The 11,392-nt window shown below is 40.4% G+C and overlaps 1 protein-coding gene across 6 annotated transcripts in view; it reads right to left on the bottom strand.

Annotated features, from left to right (window-relative positions):
• Positions 1 to 11,392, bottom strand: part of DTNA (dystrobrevin alpha) — a 358,606-nt gene that overhangs the window by 302,319 nt on the left and 44,895 nt on the right. The window contains exon 2 of one of the 6 annotated variants that reach the window (XM_025201064.1): positions 10,568 to 10,645. The exons of the other annotated variants lie outside the window; for them this stretch is intronic. The gene's annotated coding sequence lies outside the window, so the exon portion shown is untranslated. The remainder of the gene's footprint in view (positions 1 to 10,567; positions 10,646 to 11,392) is intronic. 6 annotated transcript variants of the gene reach the window in all.

Below are 11,392 nucleotides of genomic sequence, written 5' to 3'. Positions count from 1 at the left end.
CTGATGGCAGTTTCAAATCATTCTGATTTAATTATGTTCTCAATGTCAATGATAACAGCATATGGCTATTAACAACTGATATATTGGTGGTCCCACGTTTGTCACCTTATATTCATGTGTGTAATATGGGCCTAATTCTAATCTCACGTATGTGTGCAACTCCAAAGCAGGACAGATCATTGCATAGTTAGAAAAACCTGCAACAAAACTTGCATATGGGGGTGCAGTTGTAGATTTACAGATTCCATGTATAAAAACTGACGCACCTGAAATTAACATTGAACCTTGACTCTAAAATATGTAGAGTGAAGGGGCAAATTCTGATGAGAGATACCAGTGTACACCTGCAGTAGCCCTACTAAAGTCAATAAATGTATGCTGGGATTCACACTACTGTAACAAATGCTAGAATATTTTCAGTGGCATTCACACTTTGCACCAGCTGAGGCCTGACTGCATGAGTGTCACCATAAAGGCTTAATTATTGCCTAGGGAAGTATTTAATGCAAGTTAAACATTAAAAAACACTCCATCTAAATAAGAGTCATTGTCAATTAAAATTAAAACATTTAAAAAAAATTCATAATGCAAAATTATATTAAATGGAACTTAAAAACTAAATATAAAAGTCTAAACAAATCAATCCATACTTCATGCTGCTGTTTAGCTTTCTGCCTTTCACTTTTGGGTCCTGGTGGATGTATACTAGCGGGGCTCTATTGATGTCAATGGAGCTCTATCATTTTATACCAGTTAAGGTATGGAACTGCTTTGGTTCTGGTCACTTTCATATCTTCATATATATTAGTGTAGAACTCCAAAATTGAAATAGCAAACTACAATAGGACATTAACAGCCAATCAAAAGATGAATAAAAAGTTCTGTAGGTTTTTTTAAAAACAAATAGAATGAATTCACTTTAAATGATACTAGGTGTTGTAAACTCATAGCCCTATGAGCAGCCACGGGGCAACATGTAAGTAGTCACCGGAAATATTACACCATCTAAGATTTTAGAGCATGAATCTAATCCTGAAATCAGCGGGGCTATTTACAGTAGTAAAACTAACCATGTGTGTTTGTATGATTACACTCTACCATGAAATTTGGTGCTTTAAAAAAAAAAGTGGCGAATATACCATTGACTTCAAAAGGCTAGAATTTCGGTTAAAAATCTAAAGATCTGGTTCAAATGATTAGATCATTGAGTGATTTATGTCCAAACGTACTTAGGAGAAATCATATTTGGCCAACAATGCAATACTGTCCTGAGTTGTTTTGTTTTTTTTAACTTTCACGATATTTTAAAGCTAGGAGTGTATCTATGAATGATGGTTAAAATGCCTGTATACTTCATTGATTCACTAGAGCTCAGCTATCTGAACTCAGAAATTTAGAACATAAACTATATATATTGTAACAGAATGGGGCCTTAAGGGGTGGCCATAACACCCCCTGGTGACAATGCAACTCCTGCCCTGTTCTGCCTTCTAGAGTACCCTCCCTTTCCTCTTGTCTGCCATACCTTTGTTGGAATAATTGGATTATGAAAAGGGAGGCTACCAAAGGGTCCTAGAGTGATCCACTGTCCATCTTTCAGCCAGCAGGTCCCTCTTGGACCCTACAGATCCCAAACCTGTCCCTCAAGCATTAAGTGGGCTCCCCAGGACACCTGCTGTCTTAAGGGATATTCGTGGCCTCCTTCCCATGCCCACGCCTCACAGATGTTACCAATTATCATGTCAAGCCTCCTCAGGCCTCTGAGCCCCCATTGAGGCATCAGCCATCTGGGTTTTGGTCCTCTTTCTTTGGCCAAACCCCTAGCCTACTACACAGGACCTGGCTTCTGGGCTTCAGCCCTCATCTTGTCCCCCTGGCAGGGCTCAAAACACCCACATTCCTCTCCAACACTCCCGTGGCTTAAACCATGGTGCACCCCTCAAGCACCCCACCGTGTTATTATCATCACCCCTTATGCCACATTCGGTCCACCAGTATAAGCTAGAACATAAACATAAGCCCACTAGCTATATAACAAAAAAATCTTCCACACACTGGGTCTTAACTTTCCTGCAGGCCATATGTTTCTTGCAGTTCCTAGGACAGTTCAGGTATCAGTCAGTCACTCGCCTGTAGCCTTCCTACTCAGGAGTTCCTATCTATGCCACCTGCAAAGCCAGACTGCTGCCTGCCCTCAAGCACTGACATTATGTGCCTCCCAAGTCCTGGCCCTACTGGTCAAATGGCTCCCCAGCCACCCACAGGGGTTTCCATTTTGTTCCTAATGCCTACCCTCCAGGGCAGCTTACACCTGCTACACCTGCTGCCTTAGCAGTATCCTTCCTGCTCAAGCAGGATTCTGCCCTATCATACTACTGCTGGACAGCTAGCCCCGCAATAAGCACTTGCAACCTAAGGGTGCCTATACATGTGCAGGAAAGCTGCACCAACATGAGCAGACTCAATTAATTGAGTCTGCTGGAGCATGGTAATTACCGCACTCCAGCAGCCTCCCATGTCTCGTGTATCAGCGTCCTTGTGCTTCAAAATGTTGGCAGGGGCACTTTATCTAAAGCTCATTCAATTAGTTTTAGATAAAACACCCCTGCTGCCATTTTGAAGCATGGGGATGGTGATATATGAGACCCTGTGGGTGCTTTAATTAGAGCAGCTCTCGAAGCCGTTCTAATTAAAGCACCCCCTCAGAGCACGTGTGTGTGTGTGTGTGTGTGTGTGTGTGCGCGCGCGCGTGTGTTGGTGCATGCATGCACGTATATTGGCTCACCAATATCAAGAGCTCTCAGCATAGTGCCATGGGTACATTTCTGAATTTGGTTGCCAGTTTATATTTCTATACTTTGTCAAGTATTCCTCTGTAATGCTATTTCATGAAAGAACCTGATTTGTGTTTAAAGTTATATTTTTGTAGCTCTTAACACTTCAAATCAAATAGGGACTCAGCCAGTATTTGAACAACCTTTACCCTTTTCATTGCGGTACTTGACCAGCAAGGGTTAGGATGGAAAAAGCTTTTTACAAATCTTTTCTTCTAGGGACAAGAATCCAATTTTTATTTTCTTGCTCCAGCATATGTGGTTATGCCTAATAGAAATCCTAACATTCATCTCTAGTGGTGTACAACTGAGAAAGGGCAGGATTAATGACCTGTGAAATAGGTATAGTCAAAGCTGGTTAATCTATGCTTGGTTTACCCCAAAGCTTGGGCATCTCATAGACATAACACATTAGCTGCCTGATATGGTACTCTGCATGCACAGCTATGAATACTGAGTAGTCAGGAAGCTTTATACTCTAGGAGTTTGTTTCCATTTTAGGGAAAAAATGAGCAGACTGATGTATTATCTCAGCCAAGAGGATAATACCATGTGCACATTTCTGCCTTTCACTATTTTGGACCGGATCCTTAGAATATATTAGTTCAGAGATAGATATTAAACAGCTAAATCATCAGAGATTAAGCCCATTTACTTAAAAATTGTAGCAAGGAACTGTCATGAATAATTGTGCATTTCTTAGCTATCACAGACAGGAGTGATCTGATCATAGAAGTTTGAGATGGAAAATATATTAAATCAAACAACCCACCTAACTGAAAGTGCGAGAGCATTCACTACAGTAACATAAGAGTGCTAAAATACTAGGACAAACACAGGGATTAGTCCTGAACCCTTGTTAGGCTGTTTGGACTGCTAAGGTACAGACAGTAGCCAGAAAGCTGCCCTAAAGGATTCCCCTGACCAAGTAAGCATCCCAAGGGTAGGGCCAGCCATGCCAGAGTGAAATACACTTTTCTGGATCCTTTCCTAGCACAGCTTTTTAGACTGGTCATAGTTATGTCTGAGGTCATTTTAAGTCCCAGAAAGAGAACAGTGGCTTAGAGACATCTTTCCCATACTCTCTCAAGACCCAGTGAGTACAAACTTAGGACAGAAGAGGAAAACTAAGGCCAAGATCTCTATCCCATTGTATTTCTATTTTTGTCTTTTTGTAATTGCAAGTGTAATAAATTAAGACAGGAATGTGTTCAAACATGTTTTCTTGTGTATCTGTTTTTTTTACAGTTGTGACTTAGTACATTTCACATAAAACCAACACTAAATTTCCTAGTAGGTATGGAAGTTCTGTAACTTCTCCTTTTTAGTGTTCTAGTCTAATCATTCTCTTTTTTGTTTAATTTCAGTTGGCTAATACAGACTTTTTTGGTCAAAAGGGAGTGTCCATCTTGAATGTTATTTTTATGGTTAAAAGTTGTGTCTCCATTCAGTCATTTAGCATATAGGTAGTATTTATGGCAGGTAGGAGCATACATGTGTGGCTTATGCATACTACAGGGGTACAGGTGCAGAGTTGTTAAGGCATCTTACTACAGCTCTGGAGAAGAGAGTTTAAGCCTTGCAATGGGCTTCTGTCACAAGCCACCTCCAGTAACCCAGCTGTAAACAGGTACCTGGTTATTCAGGCAGGAGTGTCAAAGATTGCTAAATATGATGCCAGCCACATCACTCCCCTGTGTGTTGCTGACTACCAGTAACATGGGGTGGGTGAGTAGAGTATGTGCTGCTTAAAGTGGGGTTGAGGGTGGGTGCCTTGCTCTGGGGCTACTTACCTTGCTTGGATTTCTGCTTGCCTCTATGACATGCACTGCAGCTCAGGCAATGTGCGCCACAGCACAAGGCACTCTGGGAATCATAGTTTTATAGAGCAGTAGTGAAATTTGCTGCTGTTGTGGGGAGGGAAAAAACCTGACCCCCATTTTTCTGCTGCCAAATTCAGCATTTTTTTTTGCCCTCTGGACTTCGACTTTGATGGCAAAAAATGAGGTGGATTCCCCCTCCCCACAGCAGTAACCAACTCTGCTGTTGCTTTAGAGAGCTAGGATTCCCAGAATGCCTTGCACTCTGACCAGCTCTCTGCTCTTTAGGAAGGGTGAGGGGGCTGCCTAGGGTGCATTTTTCCACAGCATGGCTCTGCTGGATAAGAAACCAGTGTCCCTTAGGACCTTGTTACATGTTAATTCTGGGGCTCTTAAAAATGTTAATGTGCAGACAATCCAGGAGTTCAGTGACTTAAAGCACTTGTTATGCAGATCAAAGTTACACCACTTCAGGGCAAAATTATCTTTTGATCTGCACTACCCAGCTCCTGTTCCATTAAGGTGTGGTCACTGCCCACAGATGTGCTGCTCAAATTGTGTGACTGCAAACTAGCATTAAGCTTATTGACATTTGCGTGGCTCATAGTGCAGCATGTAACAAGGCCCTTTAGACCACACTAACTCAATGGTCTGTTACCTCAGACCAACCCCCAGGTTGTAGGCAAGATCTGGCCCCAGTACCTTCTCATCTGGCCCATGGGGCTTCCCATGGCTCCATAAGGAGCCCTGCAGGATTGTGGCCCTGCAAGGTAGACCAGGCACACAGGGTGATGCCAGGCCCAACCCCAGCACATGGGGCCAGGGAGTGGCATGGGGCCCCAGAGCCTGGTCACAGCAGATGGAGTTGTTGCAGGTCCTGATTCAGGTGCGCAAGGCCTAATCTGGCCCATGGGGCCAAAAGTTGAGTACCACTGCCTTAGATAGATCATCCTTCCTTACATATACTGACCTGAGGTTTCCTTATTTAATGAGATTCTGAATTTCAAAAGGAAATCAGCTTCAGGATACGCTTACCACCATATGGTGCCCAAGTACATCAGCAGTCCCCAGTGTCTGCCATTTGCAACACAGAGAAGTTACCCCATGTGACTTGCTTCCTCTGGGAGCCATGCAAGGACTTACAAGGAAATGCATCATCTTAACATAAGCTTAACTGAAACTGTAAAAATAATCTTTGACTTTAAAACAAAAGACTTTAAAGTCTCTCTCAAGCATCTCTATAGCTTTGCTTTGGGTTTACAGTTCTCATGCCTGAATTCTTTTAAACAAAAATGGTCAAACACTTTATTCCTTTATATACTTTATTCCTTTATATACTGTTTTATATACTTGAAATATAGATATGTATTAAGCAAGAGCTATTTTTCAAAATGTTATTTATTAACTCCTTTACTGGCATGATTGATTTCTGCAAATCTCGAATAAAATATATTCTAGTCAGTGAAGTTTGTGACTCCTTTAATCATGGCTACCTGTCATTTCCCATTATAACATCCTTTTTTCCAGTTGTTTGTCAAATTTTATTCATTTGGGCTGAAGATTCCTGTGCCAGGTATGAAAGTCAGGCCAAACCTATCGTTTAAAGTTTCAGATAAAAATTCAGCCATTTTCAAGGATGAAGTTGTTTTGTCCCAGTTGAAAAAAAAAATCTGTTCTGTTGAGAAGATCTGGTGCCTCCATGCTTCGACTTAACAATTTGAAACTTGCCAAAAGGGGAAACAGTTGTCAGGGACATCCTTGTGAAAACTGGTCCAGATTTGGCCTTGAAAAAAATCTCAGCTCACATATACTCAAGACTTGTGGCACATACTCAGAGTTTGGCAGCTAAATTCTTTAAAGATTGCATCAGCATCAAGCATGCTCCAGCCAAGAGCGGCAGGGGCTAAACAAGACTTCCTCTGCAATTGCTCCTTGTGTCAGCCAGGTACAGGAATAGGAACAGAGTAACTGTTTGTTCTTTCCTGTCCTCTGATGAATGCTCTAACTGCTGGGTTCCAAGCGACAGAGATCTGTGTTGTAAATACAAAGGTCTGAACTCTGTTGATGACCAAAACCATGATCCAATATCGTTCCACATGATAAAAATTCTCTGCCTTCAGAGATTTTTCTTTCCTCGACAAAAGTTATATTAAACTCGCTATTAAAATAATGTTTAGGTAGCAGAGCAAAGCACTCAAAAGTTAAGAATTGCCTAAATTAAGGTTACCCGGGTACCTTCATGTAATCGTGATCCCATTTGCTTATGTGTTTACTGAAATAAGGAATGAGATAGAAACCAGGAATAACAATAAATTTTGATTTAAAATGAATGTTCTGGGAACTCTCTCAGTCAGGTCCGACTGAGAAATATATAAAAATATGGAGAAGCAGCCAGCTTATCTGCCAAGAATCAAGAACATTCCAGTGCAATGGCAAAGGCAGCATGTCATCAAGCAGGATTCAAGACAGAAAAGGTAATAACAAGGAGAAAGTATTTGTTCTTATTAAAATGTTATGTGCTAAATATGTAGTAAGGCAGGACAAATGTATTGACTATTTTTATCTGCAAGTCCTCCTTCTTGCTTGATTATAGATATCTAAAAGGCAGATTGGTTAACCAAGATGGATTCTCTTGTATTTTGTATTACTTCTGTTGAAAATAAAAAAGTCATTGCTGGGTGGTTTGTTCTGTTTTATTTTTTATTCTGATTACATTTGCCAAAATGTCACTTTTTTACCCTTGATTTTCTTTCTGCTATGATGACCAAAATGCACAAAGATTATGCAACTTGCAGAACATCACAAACAGAATCCCTGATTCTGTTTAGCACAGTATCCACTGAATCATTTTGCTTCAGTAGAGGTATAATTCATCACAATAATGCCATGGAACCAACATCCATAAATAGGTTGATACTGATATGTTTTCAATGCTTTTCTAGCTCTTCCTTGGATCTTTGAATATGTTCCAAGACTTTGTTGCTACTGCCAGATATAGATGGTATACTAAACCAAGACACAAAAACAGAATAAAACTTGGCCTCACAGAATATCACTGCTAAATTGTTTCCCCAGTTCTAAGCCAATTAGGGCATCTCTCTCCTACTATAATTGCAGTAAATCTCAACTTTAAGCATCCTGTTAAGGGCATGCTCTATTGTATTTCCATGTCCTACCCCTAAATCAATTCACTTTATGTCCATAGCTGGCTCAGCAAGTATTTCATCGCTTGGTACAAAAAAGAAACTGAGGCAATAACCACAGGCACAGAAGTCTGATATCACTTGATAAATTGAGGGATTTCAGTGGTGCCATCTCACTATTCCATAAACTAGAGAAAACTCAATCAGAGCTTCTAAAGACAGCGATGCAAGCATCATAATTTGGAAATTGATTGAAATGCTTCTGAGCTCACAGGTCTGACTCTCTCTCTGGATCAATGAACCCCAGAAGACACTGCATACATAATCCTTTCAAAGTAAATGAGGCACTAGCTCAAAAAACAGAAGTTTGTGAATTTAAAGGAACTTCTGTTTTAGCAGAGGGTTCTTGGGAGCAGAACAAGTAGAGGCATTATTAGGCATCCGTTCCCACAAATGAGAAACGTGGGGGGGGAGGAGAGAGGTTCGGTTCCAATCAGAGTCTTGGATAGGGTTGCCAACCCTCCCGGACTGGCCAGGAGTCTACCAGAATAAGCACTGATCTCCCAGTGACTATGGAAAGCAATCCAGGAGATTGATATTGTGAAAGGGTTGAAGAGCACAATTAATGACATTATATCATGCTGGGGAAAAAAATCTCCCAGAATACCTTCAGTCAGGGTTGGCAACCCTTGTCTTGGAAACAAAGGTGGTTAGCCATGTTAATCTAAAGTGAGGCAGAAGATAATCTCAAAGGTGCTACTCTGCCCTAAGGCACCACAGAGACAGGAGCTTTTGTAGGCAACAACCTATTTTGTCAGATGCTTGGAATGGACAAAGGAGGTTGTTGTCTACAAAACCTCATACCTCTCTGGACCAGTTAGTCCATAAGGTGCAACAGTGCTCTATCTTCTTCAGGGCCTTGGAAAGCAAATCTTACACCCTCTACAAATCAATTTTTGAAGATGACAGGAAACTAGGCATGGTCAATGGATCCCTAAGAAACTCCTTATCTACTAAGCAAAGTGATCCTGAGAGAGGAGGAATAAAAAGATCTGAGACAATCTGGAAGGAATAGCTGGAAAAAAGTTGCAGGGTGCCAATGGAAGAAACAGAACAAAGACATGGGTGGGGCAAGGAAGGGAATATGAAAACCTCAATAGAGCTCAGAGAAGAATTTACATATTCCTATCCTGCAGCTTGTTTTAAAAGAGTGGTTACTAATTGTGGGATTCACAGAATTATATTTTAACATGCCATAGGTACTTTGGACTTCATGGCTCTCCTTCTGCCTCGCAGCATAGAGGCTAAGCAATGTTTGGTAACCTGAAGGGTTGAATTCAGATCATTTTGCTCTAAAGGTAAAATTTTCTAGTAACTGAAACTAAAGTTATGTGCAGTTAATTCCTTCCAATAGTGGGCACATAGAAGCCAGCCAGTTCTTACCAATCAGCTCTACTTTCTGTAGACTTTCCGTTGGAATTATACAGAAACAGAAAACACAGTTTCGGGAGGAGGGCTGCAGGGGAATTAAATTTCCATTGAAAAAGATTCTGTTTTTCCCAAGAAGTTTTGGTTTCAGGAGGTCTTGATCAATACTGGAACATGTTTGCTGAACTGACCCAAACAGTTCTTTCAAGTCAGTACAACTTTAAGCTGCATTTCCCTATAGTTACCTCATGAAAGCTCAAGTTCCCATTCTCTCCTATGGGCTGGACTTATTGGAAGACTGCATTTCCCATAATGCAATATACTCCTTCACCAGAACCAGCTGTATAGTGCATCATGGATGTTGCATGACTGTGGGTACTTCTCGGGTACTATATTCTGGCCTCAGAGTCTGTTTTATAAAGAAGAATTATAGTCCTCAACTAAAACGCCCATGAGGCAAACTGCCATAAAATGGAAATGCAGTTTGGTGTTCAGCTGAGGCAAAATGAGTTGTTGTTGGGTTTTTTTTAAAAGGATGCATTTCAATGTTGGGAATTTCAGTGTGTCGTGATTTGAAAAGCTGAAACAAAACAGTATATCTAAATCAAAATTTTGGGCAATATTTTGTTCCTAAGGAATAGGGGAATGATCCATATTTAAACTTCTCATCCTGATTCAGGCTAAAAACAAAACGTTAAAGCATAGGAATTTTCACTCAGATCTAATGACTAGCCTCTCTTTCAACCATAGAAAAAATGACGGCCCCAGCCATGGATACACCCCCTTTACTATTATAACTGTCTTTTCTGATTATTTATCTACCTGTCTACTCTCAAAAAGAACTATACAAATTGCAGTCATATTTAGGGTTGACCTGTAACCAAGATGCTGACAGTCTTGACTTTCGTACCTGCAGGAATTTTGTGCATCCAGTAGAAGCACCAAGACAGATTTTTTTCAGTGCAATTCTTTAGGATTTCAAGGACCTTCGCTTGCTTATTGGATTTTCCCATGATAACCCTTTTTGAGGAAAATAGCCATTCAGAGTCTTTTCCCATAGCTACCAACTTATGTTCAGACAAAAAGCTTTTTTTCTTAAAACTGAACCTGAAAATGGGGGATCAACCTATACTCCGGGTGGATTAATTATGGGCACATTAAGCTAGGATTACAACAGAACCCTGAGGTTTCACTTGAGAACAGGTTTCCATTGTGCTCGGTACTGACACAGAAAATCTGTCACAAAGACTTTGCAATCTAAAGGGATGAGATGGACAAAAGGGGCAAAAAAGTCATTACCATTACCCTCATTTCAGAGGCACAAAGCAGTTACACAACTTACCTAAAATGGCACAGGAAATTTGTGGCAATACCAGAAACGTCATTTCAAACTTGTATCCATTTGTTTCTGTTTCAGAAGCTAAGAAATGATATTTTGTTTACAAACTAGAGCACTAGAAGTTAATACAGAATTCAAGAGCCTGACCTTACTAAACCATAAATACACTAGGGACTTAACCTTACCTGGTGTAAAATGTTATAGCATTTTCATGTGGAGGGCACTTCCATGTATGCCATTATTCATTCTCCAAATTCAAATGAAAAGGTCTGCAGTTTCCACCTCCCCCCCAAAAAAACACACACACATACTTTGACTTAACTCTGTTGAAAACAATGCAAGCTACAAAATTCATACACATTCACGACAGGCATGTTCACAGAAGAGATGCCAAGAAGTTTATAAAAGGCCAGTGAATTTACTGATAATACAAACAAAATCACTCAACAAGGAAAGGGATAAACTACATCAGGTACTTCATATTTTCTTCAACTACTATTTTAGTCAAGTGCAGCTCTGTATATTCTGCAAGGCAAGACTGACTTGTGGCATTAAAACAGTATACTTTCTGTAAACAAGATTGTCAGGACTTTTATTTCTCTATAAAGAGCTTACTACAACTATTAAGGGCAGGATTTACATGGAAGGAATTCTGCTTGCTTTTGGGTCAGCTGCCACAAAAGATAAAGCCAGCAGTTCCCTTTTACCTAAGCATAATAAAGTTATAAAAACAGTACTGCCATCTAACACGTTCTGATAAAAATAAAAATCAGTTTTACAAGAAATTTTCAGAATGCAAGTTCTCACTACACAACGAATAATACACCT

Source organism: Alligator sinensis, unplaced genomic scaffold, assembly GCF_000455745.1.
Source record: "Alligator sinensis unplaced genomic scaffold, ASM45574v1 scaffold615_1, whole genome shotgun sequence".
Taxonomy (NCBI): domain Eukaryota; kingdom Metazoa; phylum Chordata; order Crocodylia; family Alligatoridae; genus Alligator; species Alligator sinensis.
Note: the sequence above shows the minus strand (reverse complement) of the source record. Positions and strands in the feature narration are given on the sequence as shown.